This window comes from Corapipo altera, unplaced genomic scaffold (genome assembly GCF_003945725.1).
Source record: "Corapipo altera isolate COAL_440 unplaced genomic scaffold, ASM394572v1 68, whole genome shotgun sequence".
Classification (NCBI taxonomy): Eukaryota; Metazoa; Chordata; class Aves; order Passeriformes; family Pipridae; genus Corapipo; species Corapipo altera.
In genome coordinates, this window is record NW_020884919.1 from 3,470,261 (window position 1) to 3,486,647 (window position 16,387).

The 16,387-nt window shown below is 48.0% G+C and overlaps 1 protein-coding gene across 1 annotated transcript in view; it reads left to right on the top strand.

Annotated features, from left to right (window-relative positions):
• Window positions 1-16,387, top strand: part of ZEB2 (zinc finger E-box binding homeobox 2) — a 115,209-nt gene that overhangs the window by 3,603 nt on the left and 95,219 nt on the right. The gene's annotated exons all lie outside the window — the stretch shown is intronic.

Here is a 16,387-nt window from a genome sequence, read left to right on the forward strand (position 1 = left end):
CGGACCCGCCGCCGCCGCGCCCCAAAGTTTGTTGCGCGGGCGCGGAGCGGAGCGGGCGCTGCCCCGGAGCCCCCGGAGCTCCCGGTGCCCCGGAGCGCAGGCGGGGGCGGCCCCGGCGCTGTCTCGCCCGGCGCTGTCACAGCCCGGGCCGGGCCGGGGCGCGGAGCGGAGCGGAGGGAGCGGAGCGGGGCGGTGGGAGGCGCGGAGCGGCGCGGAGCGAGCGGGGCGGGCGGCCCTGGGAAAAAACCCGGCAGCGTGAGAACCCCGAGGCGGACTGGCACCGAGTTAGCGACTCTCTTTCTCTCTCTCTCTTTTCTTTCTTTTCCTTTTTTTTTTTTTTTTTCATTGTTAGGGACTCGAAAATGAAACTTCCTCCTCCCTGATAATTAATAATACTAATGAGCTCGGTGCCCGATTGTCCGCCGCTGCCCTCTCCCCCGGTCCCCGCCGGCCGCGCAGGGCCGGGGCGCAGTGGGACGCGGTGTTCTGGGCTGATTTCACATTTGGCAGCTTTCACTGGTGTGATGGGTCTCTCTTTCTCCGTCTCTCCCCGTCCCTCCCTTAGTTTCTTCCTTTCTCCCCCGGCTGATAGCCGCTCCCCCGCCGCCAGCCTCCCCCTCCCCGCCCGCAGCCCCTCGCATGGCCATCCCGGCCCCACTTCCAACAACTTTCCTCTCGAGGAGCCAGAGGAAGGAAGATATTTGTGTGAACCTGAACCCATGCGCTTATAGCTCAGCTACTTCATTTAAGTGGAGAGGTGGAGGGGGGCTGAAGGAGGAGGGGGACACACACACAACAACAACAACAACAAAAAACACAAAGACAAGAGAATGTTGATTAGAAACAAATGATCCTGTCCCCCCTTCCTCTCCCTCTCTAGGTTGTGAGTCTGAGTGTGTATGTGTGTGTGTGTGTGTGTGCGTGCGTGTGTGTCTTTTTCTTGTTGTGGTGGAGGCGTCGAGCCATATGGGGGAGTGATAGAGGAATTTTAGTCAGAAACTGTTCGTTATGTTACACTGGCTTTTCCCTTTGTGTTGTCTTTGATCTATTTGCTTGGCTCAGTATTACAAAAAAAAAAAAAAAAGAAGGACCAAAAACCTAAAATAATATATTCCGAGCAGCTTCCCAAGGATCCGTTCCTTGTTATCTTTTTTTAAAGTCTCTCCCCCTCCACCACCACCCTTTACTCTTGTGTCTGTCATTATTTAAGGTGGTCCTCACAGAGGAGACCTCCCCTTCCCCTCATCTCTGGGTAATTTAGTAGACATTAAAATTACACGTAATGTTTCCCTCTCCTCTCTTGTGTTTCCTCTGTTCTTTTTATTAAATGTTGGTTATTGATTTTCTAAAATCAATGTCTGTTGTGGGGCTTTTTTCCCCTTACAAGTATCTAAAGCACGTTGCTGATCAACTGGATAACAAAAGCTTTGTGTCAAGTAGCCTTTTTTCTTATGTTAAACAGTCATTTTTGAGAGAAAAAGAGAATGAGATTTAAAGCAACGCATCCAGAAGTGCTCTTTTGCAGTAAAGAATATTCTGAGTGTTTGAGGGGGTTTTATTCTTCTTCCTCAGCCTCCTTGCTTTTCCAGGCAAGATTATTAGTTTAGCGTGTTAAACCCATCACATGCTCTGTGATGGGGGATGCGTCTACGTGTTTAATATTTTCTCAACATGATTTGAGTCCTAAAAAAAAACCCCACCACCATCCCTCCCAAAAAAATAAAGAGCTGGACGCCTCTGTTTGCCCAGGACACCAGGACCGCAGCCTGGTAGTGCAGCCAAGTCTTTGGGACCACGCATGGACTGGGGTGGTACAAATTCTGGTTACTTTCCTGAAAAAGTGTGTTTTCAGAGAACTGCACTAACTTGGGAAGCCACCACACTTGGGAGACGAAAGTTTAATTGCGATTTTTAAGGTAACCACTTAAAGATCCTGCAAACTTCAAGTGTGTGCGCTTGTTACGTGAAGGTCTAAGTTCTCCCTTCAGTGTCTTGCCCTGGCCAAGACACGGGGAGGAAGCGGGGGGGGGGGAATAATTCTCGACTTTCTGTCTGTCCTCTCTTCCCTCTTTGCGCTCCCTATTTTGTTTCTTTCATTCATATTTGAGTGAGAAATGCCCTGGTTCTGAGGAGCAGGTAGACGAGCGAGGGTGGGTTTGGTTAGGGCTTCTTTTTTTTATTTTTTTTCATTTTCTTTTTCTCGACAAGCACGTATCCAATGCCTTTCCCGTTGGGAATTGCCCAGGATTTATCTGGACTGAGTGGATTTTTCTTCTTTCCTGGATTCGTGGAAAAGATGTTACTTCTGAGCTTGTGTCTTTGCTGATAACACCAGAAACGGTGATGCTTATCGAACTCGGAGAGAAAATCCTTAGAAACGCAGCAGAACCAAAATAAAATTTAAAAGTCACGAAAAAAAATATAAAAATGGATGGTCGTGGAGGAAGCGAGAGGAGTGTGAGTGAATCCCAGACACATTACAGACGGGGACAAAACAGAATAATCCAACTAATGCCTCAGTGGGCTCCACGCCTGTGTGCGTGTCTCTGCGTGTGTGCGGGGCTGGGCAAAGCTCGGGATGAGATACCGGGGCTGGATAAAATTACACCGGAGCTAAATAGGGTAGAAAGGAAGAAGGCTCGGGATTTTCCAAGATAACGGGGTTGATGAGAGCTGCTGGAGTGGAGGAGAGGTGTGCGGGGGGGTGGGTTGAGAGAGGCGATGTGGAAATCAATGAGGGGTGAGCCCCCCGGGGAGGAGGGGCAGGAGGGAGGATGGGAAGGAGAGGACCCCGAAAGCGGCGGGGGGTGAGGGGTGGGGGGGAAGGCGGGAGGTGCGGGAGCGGCAGCCCAGGAATGCGGCGGAGCTCCGGGAAGTTCAGTCAGATGATTCCCAGCGCCTGACTCACTTCGCGGCACTTTCACTCGGGAGAGAAGTGGCGGCAGAGGAGGAGGAGGAGGAGGAGGAGGAGGAAGAGGAGGAGGAGGAGAGGGCAGCGAGCCCCCTTTCCGCACGGGCGCCCCGCGGAGGCGGGGGCTGCGCCGGCGGCCGCAGCGCCGGTGCGGAGCGGTGCGGAGCGGTGCGGAGCGGGGCCCGGCAGCAGCGCTGTCCGGCCGGCTGCCCTGCCCTGCCATGCCTGATGAACTGCCTCTCTCCGTGTTGTTGTGGTTTGGCGTTTGTTGGCTGAGGGTTTTTTTTTTTTTCCCCTCCTTTCCTCTCCCCTCCTCAAAAATCCAAAATAAAATTAAAGTCCCCGGGAAGGAGGGGAGGGGGGAAAGTTGGATCTAATTTACCCCAAAGTTTCAGTAAACAGCTCTCTTTGATTCCTTTGCCACCTCGCTTCCAGTTGTAAAGAAAAGGGAGAAAGTTCAATGCTTTCAGGGCGTCTGATCCAAGGGAGAACACAGACCAAACAAGCAGAGACGATTAGACTTGCTCAGAGCCTTTCCCAAAAAGATACCCACCCACCCCCCTTTCAGGGATGCTGAGGAAGGGGGAAAAACCTCCTTCACTTCCCACTTGAAAAAGAGGGGGGGGGAAGGAAGAAAAAAAAAAAAAAAAAAAGGAAAAAATATGCAAGCCTGCCTGCTGCCTTTAGTGAGTGGGAAGTGAGGCTTGTCTTCCCTGCCTGGAGAAGTTTGGAGGCAGCTAGACTGAGGCTGGGGTGTGAGGAGGCAGCTGCTCCCTGTGCAGCCCAGGTGGCAGCGGGCAGGGCGGGCACCCGGAGCGCTCCTGTGCCCGGGCAGCTCCGCAGGGCCGGGAATCCGTTGCGAGGAGATTACTCGGGGAGTTGGCTCACTGGGTAGCGAGACAAATGTACTGCTACCTTCAGAAAAAGCACCTGGAGATAGGTATTAAAAATTAATGCCATAAAAGCGAGTGGCCAAGGCGTAATGATTATCCAACTACATTTTCTCGGTGCAGATTCATGTCCAGGCTGAGCTGTGACATGGAGCAGGGGAGGTTGTTTTCTGTGTCAAGTCGTATCTATTTATTTTCTTCCGAGTTTCGAGAAACCCAGAGAATTTGGAGATTAGTGCCTGAATTACTGATTGCCATTTGTGACCATTCGGTACTTACTGGTTTTGCTTATTGCACATACTTCGCAAGGAAAGTTTTGGGGGAATTTCTAATTGCTGTAAGAAAATGCATTTGATGCCTGGAAAAGGCATATTCGAAAAGGGAAAAATATAATAAGGAAACCATTACAAGTTAATCATGGATAATTATACATAGCCAACTGCCCAAGATAGGGGAAATACATGGAAGACTGAGATGCAAGGTCTCAGGACAGGCTGGTAATATTCCCCAAGAAAAATGTGTGTCACCCTTTAGAGTGGAAAGAAGGGTGTTGATCCTTTTACAGCAGCCCCACATTCATTCCAAGAAATAGGAAATTCTTCGCCTCACAACAGTTTTTGGCATCTGCATTATCCCAGTGCTTTTAAGGTGCATTTTCTCCTCTGTGAAAGAGAACTCTTTGTCCTTTTTTTCTCCAAGACCATGGCTTCCCAAGGTAGACACTATTTTGTGCCTGTCACATAGAAAGGGAGTGCAGGTTTGCAGTGCTCACAGACAATTGATTGTCTGCCCTAATGTGTTTCATTTACATGTTTATAACGTCAATAGTGCTGGGGTGTCCACTGTACCATTCATTCCAGCATTCCCACAAGGGTGCAATTGTCTGAATGGCCAAGTCAGACACCTTTTTGATTGCTCTTTAGTTGTCTTTTTAGAGTATAGAGAAAAAGAAGAGAAATCTGTGATGCAGAAACACTAGTTGAAAATATTTCAGAATTAAACGTCACCATTAAAGCAGATGTGACCATTAGACAAACAATATATTTTAACTAAGGTTCTGAAGGTGGAAACAAATTTAGAATAGTGGGGCTGGTGAGTGCACACGACATCCAGTCCTGTTCCTTAATTTTTTTAAGCTTTTAAAAAATGATTTGTCGTTTTCATTTTCATTTCAGCCACTGTAAATGCAGCCACCTCCTAAGTCTTTGTATGCTTAACTGTAATTTGCGATGTTTTCCCTACATATTTACGTATCTCTGTTTATGCCAACAGCGTCAGCTAACCACTGGGAAAGTCTATTGAGAGAATAACTAGGCTGAGAGAAGTATAGACTTTAAAAAAAAAATATTAAGACCTAAATATTTCTTCATCAAGCTTTTTTTTACTGAACAAAACGACAATGCCTAGACTTTCTCTTGCAGCAGTTTAACTTACAGAGCTGTACACCAACTCCTTAAGCCTCCGGTTACCGTCCCCTTGCGCTGTGAGCTTTCAGCAAAGTGTTTCGAGGAGTTTCCAAGTCAATGAAAGATTACTTTTTAAGGTGTGCTGTGCTGTTCTGATATGCCCATAGTGTCCTTTATCATCAGAGTTGCATCTGAGGGAGGCAAGAAACGATTGCTCGTGGTTTGCATCAGAATAAATAAGCCACTCAGGTTATTGGAACTTATACAGAGATACATGTTGTACATGCGTCTGTACCTATGCGTGCCTGTGTTGTATAGAGAGGTATGGGATGTATAGGTGTGCTTAAAAATAACGGTTCACGTTTCAGACTAGATCATTCCCCTCTAAAAAGGATGCTGATCCCAGCAGTTACGTTTAATACAAGTTGACCTGTTCCATCCGTGATCATAAGTGAAAAGAGCACTAAGTCCTGTAGTTTCTGCTCGAGAGGTAAAGCCAGGGAAAACTTTTTTTTCCTTCCCTATATAATTTTTGGTGTAATTTTTAAAAATGCCTGTTTGTGGAGAGATTTTTTTTTCCTTCTTTTTTTTTTTTCCTTTTTTTTATGCCTAACAGAGAAGACACAGTAGATGCACCGTTAGCTGAACCCCTGACACGGCGGTCTTTTGAATGCCTTAGGTATGATTTCACTTTCGCTCACATCAATGCTGACCTGAATGCCTTTCATATCTGATCCGCTGTGTCTCTCCCAGTAAACATCCCCTGAGGGGAGAACAAAGAAAGGAGCTCTTCTTCTTCTTAATCACAATTCAGCCCATTCACCGCCGGCAGGCTACATTTGCATTCTGCAACAGAAAGCCAAGATGAAAAGAAAAAAAAAAGAGAGTGAGAAGAAGGGGGGAAAAAGCAGAAGGGTGGAGGCTGAGTAAAATAACTTAGGTGTTTGTAGCTGTTTGTTGGGCTTCCCCTAGTTACAAGCCTTATATAGATCCTGCTCTACCCAGCCTTGGCTCTTCTGACAGGCAGATAGTGTTACAAGATGGCATGCCTGTACTATTCATGGCCACTCGCTCTAACACTTGAGGTAGAAAGTGTCAGAGAGGGATCAAATTCTACTCTGAGAAGTCTGTTATAGTTAGGGTCAGGTGTGTGTACTCTCAGCTCTTGACTGCTGCCTATTATTTTGTTTTAATTACTATTATTGTTTACTCACCGTGACCTTGGGGAGCGGGGATGGCAGGGGGTGAGGCAGCTTTGGCGGGGCAAAAATCGCCCGCTCCCCAGTTGTAATATCATTTCCCCCCCCCCCCCCCCCCCCTTTTCTGTTTTGGTGAAGTGTTGGGCTGGGTGTTTTTGCGGCTGGCCGGGCCGGGGGCCGAGGCGGTGGCCGCAGTGGTGGCGGTGGCGGGGGTGTCCCCGGGCTGGCGGCCGGCCCGGGCTGCCCCGACCCGGCGGGGAAAAGCAGCGACTCAGCGAATCCTCGCCGGCACCAGAAAATGCACACGGAGGAGGAGGAGGAGGAGGAGGAGGAGAAGGAGGAGGAAGGCGAGATTTGTGGAAGTTTCTGTAGCCGGGCTCCCTTGTGGGGTTTCGTAGTCACGTTCATGTGCATTTTCCGGCTGACCCCCCCTCCCCGTGCCTGTGTGTGTGCCCCCCATATCTGCCTGTTTGTTTGTTCCGCAGAAGCTCTTCTGTGCTTTTAATCAGACAGTTTTCTAGAAAAATAGTGAGGTCTTTGGTCGTAGCCACTTTTTTCTCACCAAGAGAAGGTTTATTTATAACTGGATCCTGCTTACCGAGAAGTATTTAAGCCCTTTCAGGCAGAGCTGTCAAAATTTCCTGTGTTGTTTGCCTCTATTTGCAACATGTAAAAAGTAATATGCAGTTGCTGGTGTTGGAATAACCGAGGTAGTGCAGAAATCTCAAGTGACAAGTTTTCAACTACACTATCTCCTGCCGACCAAACTGTCATTTTTATTTTTTTTTTCCCAGAAACCACTTTTAAGATTCTAACAGGTTTTTTTTTCCCCCCCATCAGCAAATAGATTAAACGTGCTAAAGCAACTTTGAGAGGGAAGAACAGTTTGAACAATGAGGAGCGGGAGGGATGTCTTATTTTCCTGTAGCTGCTATGGCAGATTTCACTCATAAGGAGCACACTAACCGAGATGTTACCAGTTGAACAGAAGCATGTGACACAGATTCCTGATTTTTTCCCAGAAGATTTACAGAATTTACAAAAAGAGATTATCTCTACACCTTCCACCCTCCTAACCACCCCCATGACCCAAGCAATGGAGGATTTAGGCAGATTTACTTCAGTAAACACCTTTGGACACTTGGGGAAAAGTAGGAGTCTGTTTGCAAAAGCAGGCTTTTGTTAAGTGAGGTGCTGGATAATGCTTTACCAAGCAGCTGTGATATTAACCTACCCGGTAATGCTGGAAAAAGCCTTAACTCCTTGTGCACTCTGGGGCCCTGCCCGGCAGAGGCCCTTCAGGTACTGGGCCTGGAGGGGGGAGATTGGGGCATTTGGGGGGACAAGCGAGGAGGTGGCACTGCTGAAGCCACAGCAGCCGCTCAGCCTGACACATCTTTTACGTGGTGGCAGCTGAAGCTTTCGGGGTCAATCCATCAGAAACAGAGCTTGGAAGAGCTGGGAGGCATGGCCAGGAGGGCCTCCTCCAGCAGTGAGGGGTTACCTATGTGTGTGTGCCCACACATCCATGCACACTCTGTATCTACCCCCCAGGATGTAACATATCCCAAACTCTCTCTAGGAACGTTCCCAGGCATTGCTAAGGGAGGAAGGTCAATTTAGGATTCGCACTCGAGCAGCAGAATAGCTGAGAAATTACGCAGGCAAACCTGTACGAGTGGCTTCCCGTGAGCTCCCAGGCTCCAAAGGAAAGCCACCAGCTTTCTGGGAGCTTCTCATCCTCACAAGTGAACTTTTTTGACTTCTCCCTGCTCTTTTCTGAGCCATTAGAAGCAGGAGCTAGTAAGTTAGTTATTTTTGCTGGGCATAAGAATAACTTTGCAGGTGTTTCTTTTTTTAGTTGGAATAAGATTGCTTCATTTGGGGATTTTTGTTGTCAAGGGTTGGGTTTTTTTCTTTTTTCTTTTTTTTTTTTTTTTTTTTTTTAAGTGTAGGTGTCAATGCTAGAGCAGCCACAAATGTGTGAGAAAGCAAAGGGTATGAGACATGACAGAATTAAAGGTGTTTGCTATGTTGTTACCCGTGTGTCAAGCTGCAACCTCCCTTTGTCACAGCCTCCTGGAGATTTGATAGTGCGGATCCGCTTCCCTTCCAAGTGATACAGCAGTTTCTAACCGGGGGTTTTAATGGTGGTGCAGTCGTTGCTATTGCATTTGCCTCCCCAAATGCGTTTAAACACCTCCACATCGCGCACACCCCATTACTCCCACCTTACACAAGAGTGCTGTGCTCTCGAGCACCAGGACAGCAGCCATAGCATTACAGTCTCTGGCATGGAGCGTCGTTTGGCAGGAATGTCATCTGCCAAATCATCCCATAATTACGTTTTATGTTATTTGTATGAATGACCAAGCATGCAGTATTCCTTTTGAAATCAAAGGAAGGCTTAAAATGCGTTTTTGAATACTTTCAGACCATGGTCAGGTCACAGTTTGGGAGTTGAATTAAACTGATCTCATTTGTGATCTAATTGAGGTTGGCAACAACCTTAGCAGTAGCAATAACATACAAATACAAATCAAAGAGCAGAATTCAGCAAATCAGATCTTTTGCTCGAATCCTGCCTGGGAGTTGTTCTCCGACTGCCAACAGAGAAGTTAAACTTTGTCCTGCTTCTCAGCGGCAGTGCGAGCCTTGCATATTTTTCGGGTCTTTGACAGGAAAGTTGGGTCTGAGGGATGGGGACACAAAGGCGAGAAGGGAGCTGGTGCCTCCTCGGACAGGAGTAAAGCACAGCGACTCGTCACGTATGTTTCTGGAGAGCCCAGTGGCAGAAGGCGCAGGAGGCGTAACGGGGGAATATGATTAGGAAGGGCTGGGAAGAGGAATAGGTCGCTGCAAACAGATTATTCCAAGCGGAAAGTCGAGGTAGCTCCCTATCTTTACATCTATCGCTGCGGATTCCAGGAATGTAATTACCAGCGTGGTTGCGAATTGTTGACAAATTTCCCCGAGTCTGTCGGGAGCGGGTGTTGCGAGCGGCGGGGCTGCAGCCGCGGCAGCGGCCCCGACGTGCGGGAGCCGTGCGGGGCAGCGGGGCCGGGGCGGCCCCGGGGCGGAGCGGGGCGGCTCCCCCCAGGGCAGGGCGTCCCTGGCTCAGAGCCCCCCCGCCGCAAGCCGGGATGCTGCGGGTCAGGTCCCCCGGGATCCCCCCCCTCCTCCGGGCCGGCGGGGACCCCCGCACCCGCCCCGCAGGTGGGGGGGCTCGGCAGGGCACGGACCGGGAGCCGCCGCCCCCGGGGAGCATCACTCCCCCCTCGGCCCCCCCGGGCCGCGCCGTGCGGAGCGGGGCTGGAGGCGCGACCGCCGCCGCGATGCGCTGGGGCGGGGGAGCGCGGAGCCGCCTCGCCCCCCCTTCCCCGGCCCCGGGGCAGAGGTGTGAACCGCCTCTGCGGGGCGGGGGACGGGGCACACACCCCCGCCGCGTCCCGGCGCAGCCGAGAGAGCCGCTCCCGGGGCAGAGGTGCGAACCCCTCCCGGGACGCCGCTCCCGGGATACTGGTCCCCCCTCACCCCCCTCGGCCCCGGCCGCGCTCCCGCGGCGGCGCAGCCCCGAACTTCGTTCCCAGGAGGGAGGGAGCGGAGGGGAAGCGGCTCGGCGCTGCCTGCGCTCCTCCCGGCTCGGGGTTTCAAGTGTGTCCTCAACCCCCCCCCCCCCTCCCCTCCTCCGGGTCATTATTTTCTTTGACTAAAACCTGTTTACTCGCCTCTTTGTTTTTTGACGTTAAACGAGTTTCCATCTCCTACTCCTGCGGATCTCTAAGAAATAGATAAACCATTATATTTCCCCCTTCCCCCCTCCCGCTCGTATTTTAAAGCAGCGATCCTGACAGCAGTACTATTATTGCACTTTATGTTTTAGTGGATGTTTGCTGTTGCTAGTTACAGCAACACTTATCATAAGACAGCAAGAAAAGAGTAGTCCCTGGTAATTAAAGTAATGAAATATTCATTTACTCTACCTTTTCAGTAGTCTCACAAATTAGGCTGCTACATTTAATGCCTGCACTGCCTCTGTTTTTATTATAATGGCAGCTTTCGCATCTGCAATTAGGACTAATTCTGACAGTTACAATTTCTGAGGGATGGTAAACAGTGAACGAGATGTGCAGCAGTGGTATTACACGTGAAAAGCCCTTGTCTCTTTAACCTTGTTGTTTTTTTTTCTCGCAGAGGTTACCTTTTCCCGATGGTGCAAAATCGACTTGACATAACTGTTCATCAGTTTCAGGGTTTTCCCTGGAGGTATTTGCATCAAATCAGCCCAGTCAAGCTTCAAGTTGAAATTGGCAGCCCAGAAACTGACAGGGTAGGGACTGGGAAAGAGACAGCTAAAGTGCAGGCAGCGAGCTGACAGCAGCGGCGGGCAGGCAGGGGGAGAGGGCTCAGCACCCGGGGCTGCCGCCCCCCGCTCCCCCCGGTCACCCCCGGTCCCCCCCAGTCCCCCCTGAGCTGCCGCGGAGGGGCCAAGCGCTGGAAGCTCGCCCCGGTCCCACGAGGAGGCCAGTTGGAGAGGGGGGTGTATGTCAAAAAAAACCCATAAACTGGGTGGGGGGAAAAGTGTTGTGGAAGAGAGAGAAGTGCTGAGCTGAAGTTGCTGTCGCTAACAAGCTTATTTTGCTGCGGTTCTTTGCGGAGCGGTGTCGTGTTTGTGCACTACGACTGTTAAGAGTAGTGACGGAGAAGGTTGTTAATACCAATGAAAACATATTTTGATCAGCTAAAAAACCCCAACACCCAACCCAGAGAGACGTTCATCTACAAAGATAATTGCATTAGAATCAAAACAAACAATTCCTTGAGTATGTTATTTCATTTATCCTCTGTCACAGGGAGGGGGGAGTGTCTCCAAGTAGGACGATGTGAAAATTAATTTTTAATAGATTATTGGACAAATTGGGATTGTTCCCTGTGACATCCCCCCCAACACCCTAAAAGAATTTTACTTCTTTGAAAATAATTTCAAATTTTATGTAGCATGGAAGGGAGCAGCACGCCAAGGAACAGGCAGCACCACCAAGACCCATTCCCTCCTTAAAGGTGAAAAAGAGCAAAACTGTGTTACTTTCCTGAGGAGGAAAGCTGACAATATATATATATATATTTCTTCCTAAATATATATCTGTAGTCTTTACCAGATGATTAAAAATCCCTCTCACTTTTCCTACCAGACTTGTGCTAAAGTAAGCCTTGCTTTCAAACAGTTTTTCAGCTGTGTGTGTGACAGGCATTGGCTGATCTGCTGATGCCCATTCGACAGGCACTGTTGAGCTAAAGTGGTGTGACGGCACAGTTTTGTTAAGCTGTGAACAAAGGGCTGGAGATGCCTCGCTGGCATCATCCATGTGCATATTGGCCTTGTCACAGTTTTGCTTGATTTAATGCTCTGTTTATTCCTAGATATTAGAACTTAAATTCCAAACAATATGTTTTCGTATACTACACACAAACTTTATTTTAAAAGCTTTTGCTCCCCAGAACCGCAGATTTGTTTGTCTGCCCAACATCCATGTGGCAAACATTTTAAAATGTAGCTCCCAGAAAAATAGGTGGCCGGTAGCCTCTTAACTGTTATCCAGTTAAAAAATGGGATTTCAGTTTTAAAAAGTCTTAGAAGGGTAAAAGATTTATTTCTTCTTTGATCATTTGTTGAGAGTTGTTATTTATTTCAACAGTGGATTTTCTTATAAGCTCCTAAGGAGAGGTTACCCCGTGTGCAGGCAGGGCCTGGGATGGACTTTTCCAGTGCCATATCATCCCAGCGGTGTTGCTGGGATAAAAGCAGTGTCTTGCAAATACCTGTAAGCAAAGTCAGAGGACTACTGGTAGGAAGAAAGACAAGTGAGTTATGGGAGGTTAGTGGAAGGGAGCAGGAAACCGGATTAAGATTAAAATACATATATATATGTTCATTAGGTGGCCACAACTTTATATCTCAGCAGTTCATCAAGAGAAAACGTGAGCATGTGGAGCTATATTTAGGTTTGGTTCTCTTCTTTTAGAGATGCCTTAGGTTTTATCTGCAGAAAGTTGGGGGTTTTTCTCCCCTTCTTTGTCGCCTTTTTAAACTCTCTTCAGGTTTGCTGCAAGTGTTTGCTCAGAGATTAGTTAGCCAGCTTCCATGGCGGAGGTAGCCCTGGGAGGCAGCTCGTTGCTGGGAGGAATGCTCAGTAGGTCAGGGCATGAAGATAGAAGGAGCTGCCCAACTGAGGCTGGGGATCAGGTATTTTCTTCTTTGTCTCCCATCAGAGACAAAGTGCTTATGGAAAGGTTTGTGGTGAGACATCAAATCCCAGCAGGAGCACAGATGTTCCCACTTTTACAGGCTTACCAATGAACATTTCAGCTTAAACAAGTTTATGGAATAAAAGATTTATTTATTTTTTTCCTTAGTAGGTGCAGCATCTTAGTTGGATCGTGTAAAGATTGTATCACTCCAGCCACTCAGGGTTCTTTGGTCCAGGGCACGGTGCTTTACTCGAGGGCTGTGAGTAGGGATGGGAGAGCGGGAAGGAGTGGGAGGAGGGAGCGCTCAGCAAAATGAAAGTATTCCTTCTCCAAACAGTGCAGTCTAGAGCCTAAATCTGAAATTGAATCTGCTGGGCAAAACCTGTACAATTTTTCTACCTGCCCTCAGTCTGCTTCCTTTCAGGGATGACAGTTTTACTAACTGAAATGAATGGGCTCGCTCGCCCCGGTACCTTTTCTCAGTCCGCGTTTACATCGAGTACTTCAAACAGAGAGCTGGGTGATATATGTAGGGGGACAGCTTGCACAGAATAAGCTTTAATGGTTAATTTTTGTATAGCTTTATAAATGAAAGGGACTTAAACCTACTAGCAGTATAGATCACAAGACCTTATGTGGTCTATTCTTCTCTAGATGCACAAGAGATTTACGTGCCTAAGTCCCATAAGAGTTAATGGGAGTTACGCATGTAAATCTCTTCCACAGTGAGATAATAGACCCTTTTATGTATGGATAGCTGGATTCTTACAAAAATCACCTACTGAACAGTAGACTTTATGTCCTGCCCTCTTAACAAATATTTATAAAGCAAGCAGGCCAGCAGATGAGACCAGGAGCCCCCCAAGTTGCCTTCAAACCACACTGACCCCTGTGCCCCCATGAAGGGTAGCAGTGTGGGAGCTAGCCCCAGGTCTGCCTTGTTCCTTTGGTTCTGTGTCCTGTTTTTGGTCCACCATGGGTGATAGCACAGGTCTGGTGGCAATGGGATCTCACAGAGTCTGTTGTGGTGTCTCACCTCCTGACAAGTCCTAGTTGTTGAAGACTTCTTGTTCTGTGGATTGCACAGGAGACTGGGAGGGGGAGAGCTGCCTCCTCTCTTCTGGGAGTACCCTCCGCTGGGATAACTGTCAGGGTGCACCCTTCCTGCATCCCTGCACCTCGTCTCACCTGTACTGGGAGACTTACAGCCCCAAGGTGGGAGACCCCCAGCAGGACTGTCCCAGGCCGCTGGTAGAGCGTGGTGGTGGCACTGCCTCCCAAAGCCCAGGTGCTGCTAGTGCTGCACATCTGCTCCCTTCCCGCTCCGGTGCGACCTCCCTCCCTGGGAAAGGAAGCAGGCTTTGCCTCCGATGGGTTCGGTCTCGCGCTTCTCCGTGGCGATATATATAACTTGGACGATCTGTATCTGCCAGCCATGAGTCAGATCGAGATCTTTTTCCCCCGTAACGTGTAACTGGAGATAGCCGGTGCCACAGCACACGCGTGTCAGGAATGATCCCCGGGTTTTATGAACCGCGGCTCTTTTTGCCATCATTGTTTCTTTCCATCACTCGCCTGCTCCTTCCCGATAGCGATCTGAGGGAGTTGGGCGAGCTGCAGACTTGCCAGCTCTCAGCTCCCAGGCCTGGTAAAGCATATTCTGAAAAAATAAAAAACCCTCCAACCCTCACGCCGTGAGACTATCAGATTAAATCCAAGGGTTTCTACCAGCGTCGGGATGGGAAAAGCCCATTGTTTGTTGATTATCATATCATCAGCCCCGGCTGATATGAGGATGCTCAAGGAAAACACACTTCGGTTACAGTTGATTTTCAGATTCCAAAATGGTGCTGCAAAGTCTGTGCATGCCTAATTATATTTTATGCTAGGCTGTGCAATACAAAATGTATGCTGCAGCAATCAGTGAGTTAACAGTATCAATCAATTTGTAAACAGATGAAGTCACTCATTCCCAAACTGGTTTTCCAAAAACAATTACTAAATTACAATAGAAAAAAATTGTACAGTTACTGTATTTGTGTGCTGTGTTACAATCAACATACCAGGGAAACAAAACAATTTAATGCAGAAAAATCATCATTCATCTACATTATAATTGCTTCTTTTTCACATCTACAGGGCGGTTAATTAAAATTGTGATTAAATGCGGTCGCGCTGCCTAAGATGTCTTGCCCAAAACAGGTGGTACAGAATTTAAAAGTAAAAAAAATGTAATTAGCATTGGAAATTGAGAAATTGCCTGTAAGAATCAGTGTTAATTTCAGTCAGTGATGAGGTAATTTATAAATGAATGCAGTGGAGGCTGTGCAAATGCACAATTGCCTTCCTGCCTATTCTTAGCATTCTCAGCATGCAGGTGAAAATGTTTTCAAAATATTGAGGTAATTTGAAAATCAGTCCGTGCATTCCGTATCTTTCTTCCTCCCCAGTCGCAGCAAACGCTGAATGAATGCTGCCAGAGATGGCACAATACATCAGTTCTGCACTTTTTGGGGAGTGATATTCCGTGCGTCGTGGCATCAGCTAGAGTTTAACTAAACAAAATGTTTGGCTAAGATCCTTTACAAAGGCCAAAAATGTAGATTGAAGTCCCCAGTAATCCCGAATGTCTTCAGCTACAGTGTGTGTTTAAATGATGTGGTATCAAAAAAAAGTAACAGCAACCTGCAGTGAGTTGAAATAGTGCAGCAGAGATACCACAAAATAAAAGAGATGCTAATATGGCATGAAAATCATAATGATTCCTCGTTTAAAATTAGTACAGCACACTCAAATAGCCTCGGTAGTACCGTTGCTTTCGGTAGAAACTCTCTTTTTCAACATGCATTTCAAATTTCAACCCGCAACCATGAAGAATTGTTAACTAGGTTATGCATACAGAGATTTTCCCCGAGATGAACTTTGTTTATCGGTGTTTTGGTGCTTCCTCTAAACTTTCAGCTAGCAAATGAGAAATGCTAATTCCCAACAACAACAAAAAAATACGACCTGCAGATACAAAAAGCTGGAGGCAAACCTGACAACAAACAGATATTAAAGATTTAAAATCTTCTTGACAGTCAAAAAAAAAAAAAATAATCCAAGACACACATTGCTGGAACTGACATTTCCATGACTTGAACAGTCCTTGTCCCACTACTCGACTCCACAGAGAGCCTCAGCTTAGTTATCCCCCCATACATTTAAAAATAACTCAGACTTATGATAACGTCGATCGCTGGGCTGGAATATGTGGAAGCAGTTGGAGTTTTGGAGCAGGGACATACAGGTGTTGGTATCAGGTTGCTGTAAAACACGTGCACGGTGGCTTTTGAACAGAACATGCTTTAATTAAAGCAAGCTGGTCTTCCTGCAGAAAGCCTGATCTACCCATGTAATTTAACTATTGAAGCCCTTTCTATTAATTTTTCCTTGACATATAATAATGAACTTTTCTTCTGGCTGACACTTGGCTGGTTGTTTTTTTTTTTTCCTTTTGATAAGCCCTGTGCACTTCAGAGGTGATTTCGATGCTATTTAATTTACTCGTACAAAAACCCCTGCGAAGGGATTAGGCCCATGAAGGGACAAGGGTAAGGCCACGCCGTGCTGGTCCGTGTTGGACTGCTGGGATGTTGTGAGGAGGCTGCAGCCCAGCCAGGCAGAGGACATGGGTGGGTCCTGTGGCGGGATGCTATCCCGGCCCTGGCTCTGTGCTGGCTGAGCTGGGGA